General features: G+C 41.6%; 1 protein-coding gene across 2 annotated transcripts in view; it reads right to left on the bottom strand.

Annotated features, from left to right (window-relative positions):
* Positions 1-17,251, bottom strand: part of DOCK5 (dedicator of cytokinesis 5) — a 280,652-nt gene that overhangs the window by 262,356 nt on the left and 1,045 nt on the right. The gene's annotated exons all lie outside the window — the stretch shown is intronic.

Genomic DNA, 17,251 nt, shown 5'->3' with positions numbered 1-17,251 from the left:
TATTAAGTTACAGATGGTCATCAAGAACAGAGGAATAGAGGTCATCAAGCTAGAGTTTTTGCCAGAACACTCAAAAGTCAGCATAGTTTCAGATAGAGGGTGGAAGGCCAACTTACAAACCCAGCCAAGACATCCTGTGTGACTTGGGCCAACCACCAAAATAAGTCTGTGTCAGCTGCTGGATCTCTAAAGCACAGGCAACAACAGCTACCACCTTTCGCTCACAAACTATATTATTAAAAATAGGAACGTTAGCTCAAATATTTTTAAAAAAATTGGTAATCCATTCACATTGCACAAACTTAACAAGGTACAAAATATTCTGTAAAAACCCTTATATTCAGTCCACCATTCTCTGCCAAGAAATAATTAATGGACAATCTCATATATACTTTTGGAAATAATAATCTAGCATTGGCTTCCCTGGTGGCTCAGTCAGTAATGAATCTGCCTGCAATGGAGGAGACCCGGGTTCAATCCCTGGGTTGGGAAGATCCCCTGAAGAAGGAAATGGCAACCCACTCCAGTACCCTTGCCTGAGAAATCCCATGGACAGAGGAGCCTGGTGGGCTACAGTCCATGGGGTCGCAAAAAGTTGGACACAATTTAGCAACTAAATCACCATCACTGACAAGTACACGCGGACACATGCTTTATCTATTGTGTTCACTGTCTACAACAGTGCCTGACAGAGTGGGTACACACCTGTTTAATGAACGAAATTAATACTATATACACTTTTTGTATCCTGCCTCTTTACTCAAATATATCTTGGAAATAAGCCCATACTGAAGAGCTAGCTCATTCTTCCAAATTTTTAAAATTTAAGCATAATACACATATAGAAACTGCAGATACATGTACATTTCACTAAATTTTCATAAACTGAATACACCTGCCTAACCAGTACCCAGACCAAGAGGCAGAACAAACACAACCAATAACCTGAGTGTCCTGCCCAACCGCCATTACAGCACAACTACCACCCTTTACCCTACAGACATCCAGGGTAGCCACGATCCTCTCTTCTAGAAACAGCTAGCGTTGCCTGCATGGGTACTGACAAACTGCGTAACACAGTACGCACTGTTTCCCATTTGCCTGCTTTCACTTAGCCTTATGTTTATGACTATCTGTACTTTTGTGTGTCCACGTCAATCACTCATTCTCATGGTCTCACTGTATTTCCTGGCATGAGGACAGCAAAACTGATGACCCATTCAATGGCTGATTGAAACTGAATGGCCCCCATTCAATTCCAACTGGGGGCCATTTTGAATAGTGGACTAACCACCCTCTACACAAGTCTTTTTGTGGAAACTTTTCATTTCCCTAAGAGTAAACTGCTGGGTCCTAGGGCAGATGTATGTCTAACTCTACCAGAAACTATTAAATAGCTTTCAAAAATGGCTGTGCCAATCTATACTTTAATCAGTGCACAAGGCCTCATGGTCACACAGCCTGCAAATGGGTGAAACGTCTTTTTGGTTGCTGTTTAATTTAGCTCTATTAATGGGGCTGTAGATGGCTGGCACTGTGTTTACTTCTCTGTGATGACAAGTGGAGATCAGCATCTTCCTAAATATTTCCTGGACATCTGGATTTCATTTTTGACCATTTTTCTACTGGATTATTGCTTTCTCTTATTGATTTGTAGTTCTTCACATATTCACAATATAAATGTCAGATATGTGTACAGGGACCATATTCTTTCTATTCTGTGAGTTGTCCTTTTCAGCTCTTAAGGGTTGTCTTTCAATTTTAATATGATTCAGTATAATCTGCTTTAGTGGTTTTTGTGTCCCTTTAAGAAATCTCTGACTCCAAGATCAAGATGTCCTCTTATGCCCCTTTTCTGAATGCTTTCACTGTTTTACCTTTCAGACCCTGGAGTCAATTTTTTATATGACATTTAGTAGGAATCCAGTTTATTTTTTCAATATAGATAACCAACTGACCCAGCACCGTTTTTTGAAGAGATCAGCCTGTATCACTGCATGACAGTGTCATCATTAGCAGACATTCTGTCACTGAGTTTTGATTCTTTCTAATGTCTGTATGGTACTCCCTTGTATACATGTGTCATAAATAACAAACCACTCCCAACTGATTCCCATTTAAACTGTTTTCAAGTCTTGCTTTAAATAATGCTGTACTGAATAATCCTGTCCACATACCATTCCTCACCTGTTTTAGTATATCTGTAGGACAAACTCACAGAAATGGAACTGCTAAGTCAAAAAGTGTGTGCACAGAGGTTGTACCAGTTTTAATGGGATTCTCAGATCACGGTGAACTGCACACACAGTACTACTATAAGACCCAGCACAGAGAATTCCCTGGCAGTACAGTGGTTAGGGCTCTGAGTTCTCACTACTGAGGGCCTAAGTTCGATCCCTGGTTGGAGAACTAGAACCCTAAAAGTTGCACAGTGTGGCCAGGAAAATAAAGAGAAAGAGAAAAAAGATCCAGCACATTAGAACTTCAATTATAGCAAAGTTGCCAACATTTTTGAGCCCCATATGTGCTAAATCACTTCAGTTGTGTCTTATCTTTTGCTACCCTGTGTAGCCTGCCAGGTTCCTCTGTCTGTTGGATTCTCCAGGCAAGAAAACTGGAGTGGGTTGCTGTTTCCTTCTCCAAGGGATCCTCCTTAGCCAGAGATGGAACTCCTTTCTCCTGCATTGGCAAGCAGATTCTTTACCACTGAACCACCAGGGAAGCCTCAGGATCCCTTTTATAAAACAATAAATGTTTATGCTTCTAGTATCCACTGATTAAGAAAAAATATATTACCATGTAATCCACAGATACTGTGCCTCAGGACCTGAAAGACAGAAACTTAGCAAAGTGCTGTCACTCTCTGAGGGGCGGCCTCCTCTGCTCAACAGTGAAGAGCAAGGGCGCCTGCCATCTGTGACTGTTCTGAAGGAAGCTCAAAGCCCAGGGCAGTCAGCCAAGGAAGCTTTACTCGTCTAAAAAAGCTATGTCAGTGTGTCTTCACTTCCAGGTCAGCACTATAATCTTAATCCCTTATGATCAACACAGGCTTCCCCTGGTGGCTCAGATAGTAAGGAACCTGCAGTGCAGGAGACTCAGGTTCGATCCCTGGACCAGGACGTGGCAACCAACTCCAGTATGCTTGCCTGGAGAATCCATGGACAGACGAGCCTGACAGGCTACAGTCCACGAAGTTCCAAAGAGTCAGACACAAGGGAGCAATCAACACTTCACTTATGATCCACACAGAACCCTCCCTTTCCCCATCAGCACCTTGTAAACTGCATTAACACTTGTTCTCAAACACAGCTGTAATGTCATGAGAATGTCATGCTACTTTTGAATTTTGTGACTGACATCACGTCAACACCATGGTGACAAGAACCAAAGACACAGGACCCGTTGCCAACCTGAGACACTGTGACCACCATGGAAGCCATAGCCTGACTTCCACTTTGCAGGCTCAAACCTCGGAACACACTTCCTTCTCTGAACTCTTCAAAAGGGGAAGGTGGTCAGCAGAAGAAACCATCAACAAAATGAAAATGACAACCAACCGAAAGGAATAAAATATTCGCAAATTGTACACCTGATCAGGGGGTTAATATTCAAACTAGGTAAAGGACTGATACAACTCAGTATCAAAGGCAAAAGAACCAAACAGTAAGATTGAAATTGGGCAGATGATCCGAATAGACACTTTCCCTAAGACATACAGATGGCCAAAAGGTACATGACAAGATGTTCAACATCAGCTGTCATCAGGGAAATGCAAACCAAAACCACAAATGAGAGATAATCGCACACCTGTCAGAAGGGCTCCTATCAAGACAAGAGATAAGCGTTAGTGAGGAAACACTTTCTGGAGAAAACAGAACCTTTGTGCGCTGTTGGTGGGAATGTAATCTGGTACAGCCACCAAGGAAAACAACTACAGACATTCCTCAAAAAATCAAAAATAGGACTATCATATGATCAAGCACAAAGAATTGATGCGTCTGAACTGTGCTGTTGGAGAAGACTCTTGAGAGTCCCTTGAACTGCAAGGAGATCCAACCAGTCAATTCTAAAGGAAATCAGTCCTGAATATCCTTTGGAAGGCCTGATGCTGAAGCTGTAATTCCAACACTTTGGCCACCTGATGCAAAGAACAGATTCATTGGCAAAGACCCCGATGCTGGGAAAGACTGAAGGTGGGAGGAGAAGGGGACGACAGAGGATGAGATGGTTGGATGGCATCACCGACATGATGGACATGGGTCTGAGTAGACTCCAGGAGTTGGTGATGGACAGGGAAGCCTGGTGTGCTGCAGTCCATGGGATAGCAAAGAGTCGGACACAACTGAGCGACTGAACTGATGATCAAGCAATCCCGCTTCTGGGCATCTGCCTGAAGGAAACAAAAACACTAACAGAAAAAGATGGAATAGCCATTAAAAAAAAAAAACAAGGAAATCCTGTTATTTGCAACAACATGAATGGACCTTGAGGGCATTACGCTAAAGTGAAATAAGTCAGAGAGAGAAAGACAAATACTCTCTCTATAATATTATTTATGAATGGAATCTAAAAACAATATAAATACAGAGAACAGACTGGTGACTGCCAGAGGTGGGGGTTGGCCAGGGTTGGGGAGACTGGTGAAGGTGGTCAAAGGTACACACTTCCAGTTATAAGATAAACAAGTCCTGGGGATGTGATGTACAGCATGGTGACTACAGTTAATACTACTGTATTGTATATTTGAAAGATGCTGAGAGAGTATATTTTTAAAGTTCTCATCAGAAAAAACAAAGACTTCCTTAGTGGTCCAGTGGTTAAGAATCTACCTTGCAATGTATGACATGCAGGTTCAATCCCTGGTTGGGCAGGTAAGATCCTACATACCGTGGGGCAACTAAACCCACATGCCACAGCTGGAGAGCCTGGGTGCCACAACGAAAGGTCCTGAATGCCACAACTAAGACCCAATGCAGCCAAATAAATACTAAATAAAAGAAAGAAACTTGTAACTCTGTGGGGTGACTGATGCTAACCAGATTTACTGTAGTGTTCGTTTCCTAATACATACGAATATAAAGGGCTTCCCAGGTGGCGCTAGTGGTAAAGAAATCTGCCTGCTAATGCAGGCGATGCAAGAGATACAAGTTCAATCCCTGGGTCGGGAAGATCCCCTAGAGTAAGAAAGTGGAGAAAGATCCCCACTCCAGTATTCTTGCCTAGAAAATTCCATGGACTGAGGAGCCTGATGGATTACAGTCCATGGGGTCGCAAAAAGTCAGACAAGACTGAGCACACACACAAACAAATATCTAATCATTATATTCTACCCCTGAAACAGAATTATATGTCAATTATATCTCAATAAAAAAAAAAGTGGGGGGGATGATTTAATAGCTGGATCTTATTTACAACAAAACCTCCACCTAGAAAAAACCCAAGGATTACACAGCCTTTGTCCTGTGTGGAGAGAACTTACTCTTTCAGACCCCTTAAGTATACATGATAAAAAGGAACCTGCTTCCTCCAGAGTTATAAAGAAAAAGGAAGCAGCTAGAAGACAAGTTAAGACAAGCAAGACATCTGCTACTGGCTTTGGGATTTAGGTGAAGTCATTTCATGCCTCTGAGGCATATTTTTCCAATAAAATGAGGTGTTAGCCAAGAGGTGATACATAATCTAGCCCCGAAGAGTTTATGATCCTATACACAAAAGCACAAAGCAGTTAGATTTCTATGACTGAGACTTATGACTTACTCTAATAACTGGTTTCTGGCAGGAAGGCTGGGGAGTCAAGAGTCCTCTGGTTCCAGGCTCACAGGAAGTACAGTGTATCCTGCCCCAGGTACACAGGTAACAAGCCAGTCAGAGGGATGCATTCACTTTGACTGAGTCAGCAAAGAGCTATTTACAAGAGGGAATAACCTCTGCTGCAATTTCCTTTCCTTGAGTTTATTTTTAATTTTTATTGAAATAATAGTTGATTTACAATGTTGTTAGTTTCAGGTGTAAAGGGATCCAGTTATACACATATACATTTTTACATTCTCTTCCACTGATTCTTGAGAGTCCCCTGGACTGCAAAGAGATCAAGCCCGTCAATTCTAAAGGAAATCAACCCTGAATATTCATTGGAAGGATTGATGCTGAAGCTCCAATACTATGGCCACCTGATGTGAAGAGCCGCCACACTGGAAAAGACACTGATGCTGGGAAAGACTGAAGGGAATAGGAGAAGAGGGCAACAGAAGATAAGATGATTGGATAACATTGCCATCTCAATGCACATCATTTTGTGTCTCACAGACATCAGGCTGTGAGATACTGGAAGACAGAGGAGCCTGGCATGCTGCAGGCCATGGGTCGAAGAGTCAGACGTGATTTACTGACTGGAAAACTATTACTGGCTGTTACAAGACACTGAGTATAGTTGCCTGTGTTATACAGTATCAAGTTGTACTAAAAGACAAACAGTAAATGACCAAGATTCTCAGAGGGCATCTTGGGGGTCCAACTACTTCACCCGACCCAGACTGTCACATAGGGAATAAACGTGTAAGGGAAGATGGCACAATCCGGAAAAGTGGATCCGTTTGAACAACCGCAGCTTTGCGATGACACAGAGGTTTGTGAAAAGACAAAGATCACTTTTGTCTCTGGCTTGGGAACCAGCTGCCAGCAATTCAGACAATCGTCTGAGTGAGCTGACGGCCGGCCCAGGCTCCAAGAGGACATGGCCTGGACATCACTTGGAAAAATTAAATTAACACAAGCACCCTCTGCTTTTCCTCACCCAAATCTCTGTCTCAAAAGTATTCTCAGCTTGATCTCAAAAGCACTTTTTTAAGCTTAAAAATAAAACTCCATTATTCCTGCTGTTTGCTGGAAGCTACTTATCAACCAAGGTCAAAGGACTCCTGAAGGATTTATAATAGACTTTAATGTTCACACACAGCGGACATTTCATGGGTGACTCACCTACTTGATGAGGGAGAAACTATTTTTTCCTCCTTTGGAATATTTAGTGAAAAACAAACTGCATGACCATAGTCAAGTTCTTGGGTCAGAGATCAGGGTCAAATTGTATTACATATAGAATAGACCAACACTCTATAATTCTATTACAACTCATTTCAAAGAACTGAAATGACTTATAAGAGATTTTGACCCATATTCCTCCTCTTATTCTTTTGAGAGTACTAAAATATTTTACATGTGTAAAGTTACTGTGTTATTACAATGGGTATTGCTGGGAAACAACTAGAAGCTGGAAAATGTTTCCTTTATGGAAAAAAAAATCCCAAAGAAAGGCAATGCCAAAGCATGTTCAAACCATCACACAATTGCACTCATCTCACACACACTAGCAAAGTAATGCTCAAAATTCTCCAAGCCAGGCTTCAACAGTACATGAACCGTGAACTTCCAGATGTTCAAGCTGGTTTTAGAAAAGGCAGAGGAACCAGAGATCAAATTGCCGACAATCACTGGATCATAGAAAAAGCAAGAGTTCCAGAAAAACATCTACTTCTGCTTTACTGACTTCGCCAAAGCCTTTGACTATGTGGATCACAACAAACTGTGGAAAATTCTTCAAGAGATTGGAATACCAGACCACTTGACCTCCCTCCTGAGAAAAGATATATGCAGGTCAAGAAGCAACAGTTAGAACCAGACATAGAGCAACAGACAGGTTCCAAATGGGGAAAGGAGTACGTCAAGGCTGTATAATGTCACCTGCTTATTTAATTTATATGCAGGTACATCATGCGAAATGCTGGGCTGGGTGAAGCACAAGCTGGAATCAAGACTGCTGGGAGAAATATCAATAACCTCAGATACACAGATGATACCACCCTTATAGCACAAACTGAAGAACTAAAGAACCTCTTGATGAAAGTGAAAGAGGAGAGTGAAAAAAGGTGGCTTAAAACTCTACATTCAGAAAACCAAGATCATGGCATCCAGTCCTATCATTTCATGGCCAATAGATGGGGAAACAATGGAAACAGTGACAAACTGTATTTTTTTGGGCTCCAAAATCACTGCAGATGGTGACTGCAGCCATGAAATTAAAAGATGTTTGCTCCTTGGAAGAAAAGCTATGACCAACCTAGACAGCATATTAAAAAGCAGAGATATACATTACTTTCCCAACAAAGGTCCATCTAGTCAAAGCTATGGTTTTTCCAGTAGTCATGTATGGATGTGAGAGCAAGACCATAAAGAAAGCTGAGCACTGAAGAACTGATGCTTTTGAACTGTGTTGTTGGAGAAAACTCTTGAGAGTCCCTTGGATTACAAGAAGATCCAACCAGTCCATCCTAAAGGATATCAGTCCTGAATATTCATTGGAAGGGCTGATGCTGAAACTCCAATCCTCTGGCCACCTAATGCGAAGAATTGACTCCTTGGAAAAGACCCTGATGCTGGAAAGGTTGAAGGCAGGAGGAGAAGGGGATGACAGAGAATGAGATGGTTGGATGGCATCACTGACTGGATGGACATGAGTTTGTGCAAGGTCCAGGAGTTGGTAAAGGACAGGGAAGCCTGGCATGCCGCCGTCCACAGGGTCTCAAAGAGTCAGGCACTACTAAGCGATTGAACTGAAGGAAAAAAATCATCGCGGTGAGATCTGACTAATTCTCAAACCCCACTGGTTTGTCTCAGAAAATTGAGATGAGAAGCAAGCACAGATTAGGTTTCAGCAAAGATGACGGCAGAAATGGACTGCTACAAAAAGCCTTCTGTAAATTTGGACAGACAGAATTTTGACTAACTACCACCTTTGCTTCAAAGCCCCTTACCAGTACTCTAAATTACTTTTCTGATCCACGTTACTTATGATCACATCTTGTTTAATTACCCTGCGTATAGTGTAGATGTGCTTTATCCTTCAGGGTAATGGGAAGTAACGGAGGAATCTGAATGCCTTGTTCCTTCCATTAGACTGCACCTTCGCTCCTCTCTTAACTCGTGCTCGACACGGCATGCACCCACTGAGTCAGAATCTCCTAAATGCTCTTCACCACTGTGATCAAGCCTTTTCTTTCCATTAAACCAATCCTACAACATATCTTCCTCCAGGAAGCCTCCACAAATAATGCAGGGGAAAAAAAAGGCGGTAGCAGCAAATTTCCATGGTTCCCTTCCCAAGACTACATCATTGAGGATTTCAATTCCTTTCCAATCCCACGATGTTCACAAGACCCTTTGCTAAAACAGTTATTAATCCTATTCATCTCTTCTTTAAATGTTCCCTTTCTTACTGCTTTTGACTGTTTATCTCACGGGAAGTGCACGAAGGGCAAAATATTTCATTATGTGGGGGGAAATTCCCTCTCCAGCACAGGAGACAAATTTAGGTAGATAAGGGCCTTCATTTACTCCTTCCTCATTTATTTACTGAGTGCTGGTCACACGCCAGGAGCCACAGAGGGGTAGGGGAACACTTGATGAAAAAGATAAAAGTTCTTGTTCTTGTGACTCTACATTCCAGTATGGGAGACAAGACAGTAAACACAAATAGGACAGTTAGGGAAAAGGAGAGCCACCGAGAGGGACAGCGAGCAAGGTGGGCAAAGCCAGCGGTGCCCTTAGCTAGGGTTCGCAGAAAACTCAAAGGAGGGATTATTCTAACAGACAAACAATACAGGAATGTGATTCCATTTTTAAAACAATATTTTGGCCAAACTGCATGTGGGATCTTAGTTCCCAGACCAGGGCTCAAACCTGCATAACCTGCACTGGAACTGCCAAGTCTCAACTGCTCAAATGACAGGGAGTCCCACCCTCACCAGCTTTCTCACTTTTCTGTCTAGAAGAGGTGGCGCCTGGCTGGGCCTGCCTCTGCCACTGGCTCCACCACTGGCTCCCCTGCAACTCTGGGGTTGAGAGTGTGCGCTTCCAAGCCATGATTCCATTTTTAAGTCTCCTTTATCCAACTAACTACAATTGATCCTCACTATTCACAGATTCTATGGTATTTGTGAATTCTCCCACTAAAATTCACTCGTAACCACCAAAATCAACGTTCCTAGTGCTTTTGAGGTCATTCTCAGTCTTATGCAGAGAAACAAAGTATGACACACAAGTTCCCATTTAAGGTCAGGCAAGGTGACACTCCGCTTTTTTGTTTCAGTTCTCATACTGTAAACCAGAGTCCTTCTTACAGTCTTAACTTCAGTGCTGTGTCTTTCTTATTTTCTGCGTTTTGTTAATGATTTTGCTATTTAAATGGTCCCCAAGCATACTGCTGAAGTGCTGTTTCGTGTTCCCAAGTCCAAAAAAGGCTGCGACTTGCCTTCTGGAGAAAAACATTATGCCTGTGTTAGATACACTTCCTTCAGGCTTGAGTTTATATAAGGTGTTATGGCCATGAGTTCAATGTTAGTACATCAGTGATGTACACTAAATAAGGTCTTTAAGCCTTAAACAGAAACATACATGCATAAGGATGGGGATCAGCTCAGTTGATAAACATGTGACCAGAGGCTCACAGGAACCTAACCTGGTATTTCCCCTAGGAACAATGGCTCAATATGCACTAAGTCCGTGTTCTCAGTGACTTTTTATCACACTAACTACCGCAAATACTGAGAATTCACAGTAGATGGATGATGGCAGAGAAAGCTTCAGTGGGCCACCAGCCTCCTTCCTCTTTAATAGAGAAAATGGTCTGACAGGCAACAGCATGGAGCCAGAATCCAGTACGCTGCTGTTTTATCGTCGTTGCCTTTAATTTTAAGGTTGCCTCTTTCTAAAGCAAGTGATGCTGGTTCTCATTTAATGGTAGGAATGTATGGCTTTTTCAGTCACTGTTTTAAGTAAAAACCAAAAAAGTAGGCAACATGAAGAAAAGATTAAGAAATAACTTACAGTGGAATCTGAAAAAATGATAGAAATGAAATTATTTTCAAAACAGACTGACAGAAAACAAACTCATGATTATCAAAGAGGAAAATTAGGGGGAAGGGACAAATTAGGAGTTTGGGATTAACATATACACACTACTATATACAAAATGGGCTTCCCTGGTGGCTCAGCAGTAAAGAATAAGCCTGCAATGGTCCTGCAATGCCAGGAGCCGTAGGAGACAAGGGTTTGATCCCTAGATCAGGAAGATCCCCTGGAGAAGGAAATGGCAACACACTCCAGTATTCTTGCCTGGAGAATCCCATGGACAGAGGAGCCTGGCTACAGTCCATGGAATCACAAAAAAGTCGGATGCAACTTAGCAATCAAACAAATATATATTAATAAAATAGATGATCAACAAGGACCTACTGTATAGCACAGGGATTCTACTCAATATTCTGTAAAAACCTATATGGGAAAACAATCTGAAAAAGAATGGATTTATGTATGACTAAATCACCTTGCTTGTATACCTGAAACTAACACAATATTGGAAATCAACTGTACTCCAATATAAGATAAAAATTAAATTAAAAAAAAATTCAATGGGGAAGAAAGAGATGGTTCATTCAAAAGTAATAGTCTGCAAAAGTGAGTACAAGATAGTCCTTTGGGACTCAAGAATAAAGTATCAGAACTTTTATTTGTATTTTTAATCTTTAAAAAAAATAAAGAAATTAAGCTCTAATATTTATGAACAACAACAACAACAAAAACAGAGACAGTAAATGGGTAAAGCAGAGGCATGAGGTACTCAAGGGTACCTGGTGTAAAAATGAATACATACAGAGAAACCTCAATTAAAACAGTCATGAGGCCAGAAGTGGGAGCCTTCACCCCTTACAAGAGAGCAGAGCCCAATGGGAAGACAGACTTCCTCTCCTCACCTGGCAAGAGCTCAGTCAATGAAAAGCCACTATACTTCAAACTCTTCATTCCTCTGATGGACTCTGTTTATTACAGCCCTGCCAACTTCCTTTTCTATAAAAGGGCTCTCTCCTGGTTGCAGGGATCTGCATGTGGTTGCAGACCTGCCCCCCATCCCAACCCACATCCCCTAAGGATTGCTGATTCTGAATAAATCTATTTTTTTGCTGGAAAACTAACCGACAGTCTATTTGTTTCAGGTCAACACAGGACACAGCAGAGATCAAGGTGATGGATGAACAACTGTTGGGAAATGCACATGGAGTAGAGTTTCGGCCTAGGAGTGAGATTATGTGGACATGGATAAATAATTTATCCTGTATAAACCTCAGTTTTCTTACCTGGAAAAGGAGACAGTATGAGAATGACAGCATCATCTCAATGATTTAATGAAATAATGTGTAAAGCAGCAGTGTCCAAAGTTTTTAGTCTTAGAATCCCTATAATGCTCTTACAAGTTATTGAGAGGGGATTTCCCTGGCAATCCAGTAGTTAGGACTCCACGCTTCCACCACAGGGGCCATGGATTTGATCCCTCGTCAGGGAACTAAGATCCTGCATGCCACACTGCAGGGCCAAAAGTAATAAAGAAGGAAAAAGAAAATATCTTTTAAGAAAAAGTTGCTGAGAATTCTAAAGGGCTTTTGCTTATGTGGGTTACATCTATCACGATTCGGTATATTAGAAATTCAAGTTGAGACATTTTAAAAAACCCTTATTCATTAACTAACGTGAAAAACATGAACGTGAAGTCACTCAGTCGTGTCCGACTCTTTGCGACCCCATGGACTGTAGCCTACCAGGCTCCTCTGTCCATGGGATTTTCCAGGCAAGAACACTGGAGTGGGTTGCCATTTCATTCTCCAGAGGATCTTCCCAACACAGGGTTCAAACCTGGGTCTCCTACATTGGCAGGCAAATTCTTTACCACTGAGCCACCAAGAAGTCACAATAAACCCAACTAGCTAGCGAAGTATTTTTTAGATCAAACATGGCTCAGACGGTAGAGAATCTGCCCGCAATGCAGGAGACCGGGTTTGATTTCTGGGTCGGGAAGATCCCCTAGAGGACGAAATGGCAACCCACTCCAGTCTTCTTGCCTGGAGAATTCCACGGACAGAGGAGCTTGGAGGGCTACAGTCCATGGGGTTGCAAAGAGTTGGACATGACTGAGTGACTAACACACACACTTTTCCAAACAAAAACACTTAGAAGAGTGGCACTGTTTTGCATATTTGTAAATCTCTTTAATATCTGGCTTCACAAAAGGCCTTTAGACTCTCTGCCTCTGCATTCAATCTGATGCAGTATCACATTCGACGTAGCCTCTGGGAAACTATACTGTGTACTCATGACAGAACAGAGTGAAGACAGGCCAATAACATCTTACTATTATTACCAGGAAGTTTTAATCTCATGGGCCATCTGAAAGTGTCTCCAAGACCTCCATAGGTACCTGGGGCACACTGAAACAAAGGGTTTAGAACAATGCCTGTCAAGAGGTAAATCCATAATAAACATTAATTCCCTATTCCTTTTATTCTCAGCCTCAATGTTGTTAGAACATGAATGCATTAGAGTGAGGCCTTCTTCAGTTCACTACAACTGTATAATATCTAGCTTGGTCATGTAACTAACAGGCTCTGTAATTAACTAGCTGTGTGATCTTCATAGCCAAGGACTCAACCTGTGTTCAAATTCAAGGATCCATGGGCTTGAAAAGGGTAAAAAAAATTACACATCTGTTCTCTGACACTCAGTGTTCACTGCATTGATGACCAGAGGCAATAACCCACCAAGTGTACCAGAGATGCTGGCATCAACTGAAATCACAGGTGTTTTACATACAAAACAGACAACCAGCAAGAGCCTAACATACAGCACAGGGAAATACATTCAATATCTTGTAATACCTTATAATGGAAAAGAATCTGAAAAAGAACAGATTTATATACACATATAACAATCACTTTGCTGTACACCTGAAACTAACACAATACTGCAAATCAGCTATACTTCAAAAACAAATTCAATAAAAGAAACCACAGGTGATTAAATAGCATATTATGGTTACTACAGATATCTTGAAAAATTGTATATACTCAATCACTATTTCAAAATAAAGTAGTTATTATGTGTTAATAAAGCAGCACAGGTGACTTCCCAAGTGGTCCAGTGGTCAGCACTTCATCATCTAATGCAGAGGGGTGCAGGATGGATCCCTGGCTAGGGAACTAAGATCCCACATGTCTCACCACCAAAAAAATAAAGCATAAAACAGAAGCAATATTGTAAAATACACAATAAAAACTTTCAATTTTTTTAAAAGCACATATATTACAATAACAAATTTTGAAAACTATCTTGACAGCTGTATTCAATACAAGTGGCTTGTTTTCAATCTTTTATACTTGACTGTATGCAATTAAAAACCTTGTTCCAAGAAAGGGGCCAAAGGTGTTCATGCAAGCAAACAGGTGGGAACTATCTATTTTAAGCAGTTCACTAATTACTCTTTGAGACCAAGTTCCATCACTCCAGCTAGAGTCTACGGAACACGATGCCCACGGTGAGGATGAACTGAAGACCCACAGCACACCTAAGTGCATTAACAAACCACTACAAGAATCCAGTTTGTTTTTACACTAACATTTCAGAATCTACAAAGTTAAATGCTTTTAGACTAACTAGGCCTAGCACAACAAAATTGTTGCAAAGTTAACCGTGAAGCAAATATTCCCCCAAAGCACCTTTTATCACATTATAAAAACATATAGGACAAATTCTAACAATAATGAACGATTTTGCAAAGACTCTGTCATCAACATAATTTGGGTCTATCGTTGAACAGACTGAAGCAATGTTTCGATGATCAGAAGACTAACCTGGACATGTATCACTAAGGTTTGCTTAACATCAAAGTCAAAGTGTTTGACCCTCATGTCCTAAAACAGAAAAAAATGAAAGAAAAAGGAAGAAAAAGAAAACAAGAAAAAGGGAGAAAGAAAAGCATTTTCCATAGCTGTGGGGCAGCCATTAATCTAACCAGCCAATTTTTCCCAATCACATTTAAGCAAGTCCATCTATTCCATGCCTGCTTTCTCAGCAGCATATCTCATTTTTTTTACTTGCAAAGATAAAGACAAACTTAAGGGTCTCACTTCATCTAACAGAACAAGGTAAAAGTCATACTAGAGTGAATGAGATGTTAAAACCTAATAGGGGAAAAAAAACTGCACTAAATTATAGAAATCAGGTTGGTGCCTTAGAATGTCACACCAACGCCAAGGACAAGCAGTTACTGAATGCATGCTCTCTACCCGTATACCTCTAGTCCTAAGGATGCAATACCATAACCTTCTGATTCACTGAACCAAAGGTTAAGTAATAAAATGTAGGAATGTTGAGGAAGCAGCGTACCCTGGGTGAAAGGCCAGATTATGGGATCCAGAGGTGGAAGGGGACTCGGAACAGGTGACACACAGAGGAGCGCAAAGTCCCAGAGGAGGGACTCTCCGTGTAAGGCACAAGAGGGAAGGGCAGCGTCTGCGTTAGAGGGTTGATGAGAGAAGCGATGAGAGATGTGCTTTATGAAAACATACTGAGCTGGATCTTAGAACCTTGAAAACTGGGCTCAGTTTAGACCTTACCCGGCTGGCCAAGGAAGGCTTCCCAGCAAGGAACTAGGATGATCACCATGTGTCTTGGGAATAAACAATGGACACTGATCCCATAAGCTCATCTGTCCTAACAGTGGGCCCTTTTGTCAAACCCAGATTCACCACAATCTATTGTGTTGGGAACTCTGGTCAATGTTATGTGGCAGCCTGGATGGGAGGGGAGTTTGGGGCAGAATGGATACATGTACGTACATGGTTGAGTCCCTTTGCTGTCCACCTGAAAACTATCACAAACACTGTTAACCACCTATACTCCAATACAAAAAGTTTTGTGTGTGTGTGTTTTTTAAAGTATCCATTGTGTCTAGTGAAATAAATTTTCTAAATGATACTCTGGGGCAATTTCGCTGCTCCCTATACCTTTGAAATGCAATTCAATTTTCTTGACTGATGATAAAAATTAAAGAGAGAAAATACCACTCTTATTACTATAACTATGGAAATAAAACCCATGTTTTTAGGCTATGTTTGCCTTAACTATGCTGAAGTCAGAATACTTTTGGAGAGAGTTTCTCCTATTAAAATTAGAACTGATAATATTTTCGTGAGAAGTATTGATTGCTGCTGCTGCTAAGTCGATTCAGTCGTGTCCGACTCTGTGCGACCCCATAGACGGCAGCCCACCAGGATCCCCCGTCCCTGGGATTCTCCAAGCAAGAATACTGGAGTGGGTTGCCATTTCCTCCTCCAGTGCATGAAAGTGAAAAGTGAAAGTGAAGTCGCTCAGTCGCATCCGACTCTAGCGACCCCATCGACTGCAGCCTACCAGGCTCCTCCGTCCATGGGATTTTCCAGGCAAGAGTACTGGCGTGGGGTGCCATTGCCTTCTCCAGAAGTATTGACTAGGCATTGCTAAATATACTTTCATCTAGGAGTTAGTACCCAATTAACACAAAGAAATTAGCTCCATCTGACTTCCAGAATTATTGGCTACTTACTAACTGGCACCTGAAAGCTCATGACCAAATTATGAAGCAGAAGAAACAATAGCTACCTATTTCTGAACTACAGTCACAGAAGAGTGCAAGGATTCTAAAAGAAATTTAAAGGAAAAAGTTTTTGCAGAGGGAAAACAAGGATTCTTGTGCATATTATTGTCTACACACACATATAAATATATACACCAGGATCACCATCTCAAAGTAATAAATATCAAAGAGTTGGTTTGTTTCTTGTAACTGACTCAAGTCTTCCAAGTTGAAAAGTCCCTTAGAGATCTCTCTCTGAAACTGACAAAGCCGTCATAAAACACAGAATAGGTTCAGAGACCTGCTGCTGCTGCTGCTAAGTCACTTAAGTCGTGTCCGACTCTGTGCGACCCCATAAACGGCAGCCCACCAGGCTCCCCCATCCCTGGGATTCTCCAGGCAAGAACACTGGAGTGGGTTGCCATTTCCTTCTCCAGGGTTCAGAGACCTAGTAACCACTAAAGTGAGGGGGTAAAAAAAATGAGGGCGAGATGGTAGTGAAGCCGAAGACTTACAAATATGCCCAATGAACGACCCTGAAAGGAAGTGATAAAATTCTCAACTGTGTTTATACTAGGGAATCGCACCCAAGCCTAAAGCCACTTTAATCGCCCCACTAACGGCAGAAGTCTTTCCACAAGACCTAAGCAACTTGACTCCTCGATAAAAAGTGGAAAGACCAAGAGTTTTCACCTGTGTTAAAGCCCCGCTCAACCACCGTTTCGGATCGAAAACACGAAAGCAACCTCCTGCACATCC

Source organism: Bos indicus x Bos taurus, chromosome 8, assembly GCF_003369695.1.
Source record: "Bos indicus x Bos taurus breed Angus x Brahman F1 hybrid chromosome 8, Bos_hybrid_MaternalHap_v2.0, whole genome shotgun sequence".
NCBI classification, from domain to species: Eukaryota; Metazoa; Chordata; class Mammalia; order Artiodactyla; family Bovidae; genus Bos; species Bos indicus x Bos taurus.
The sequence above is the reverse complement of the archived record's forward strand: the minus strand, read 5'-3'. Positions and strand labels throughout refer to the sequence as shown.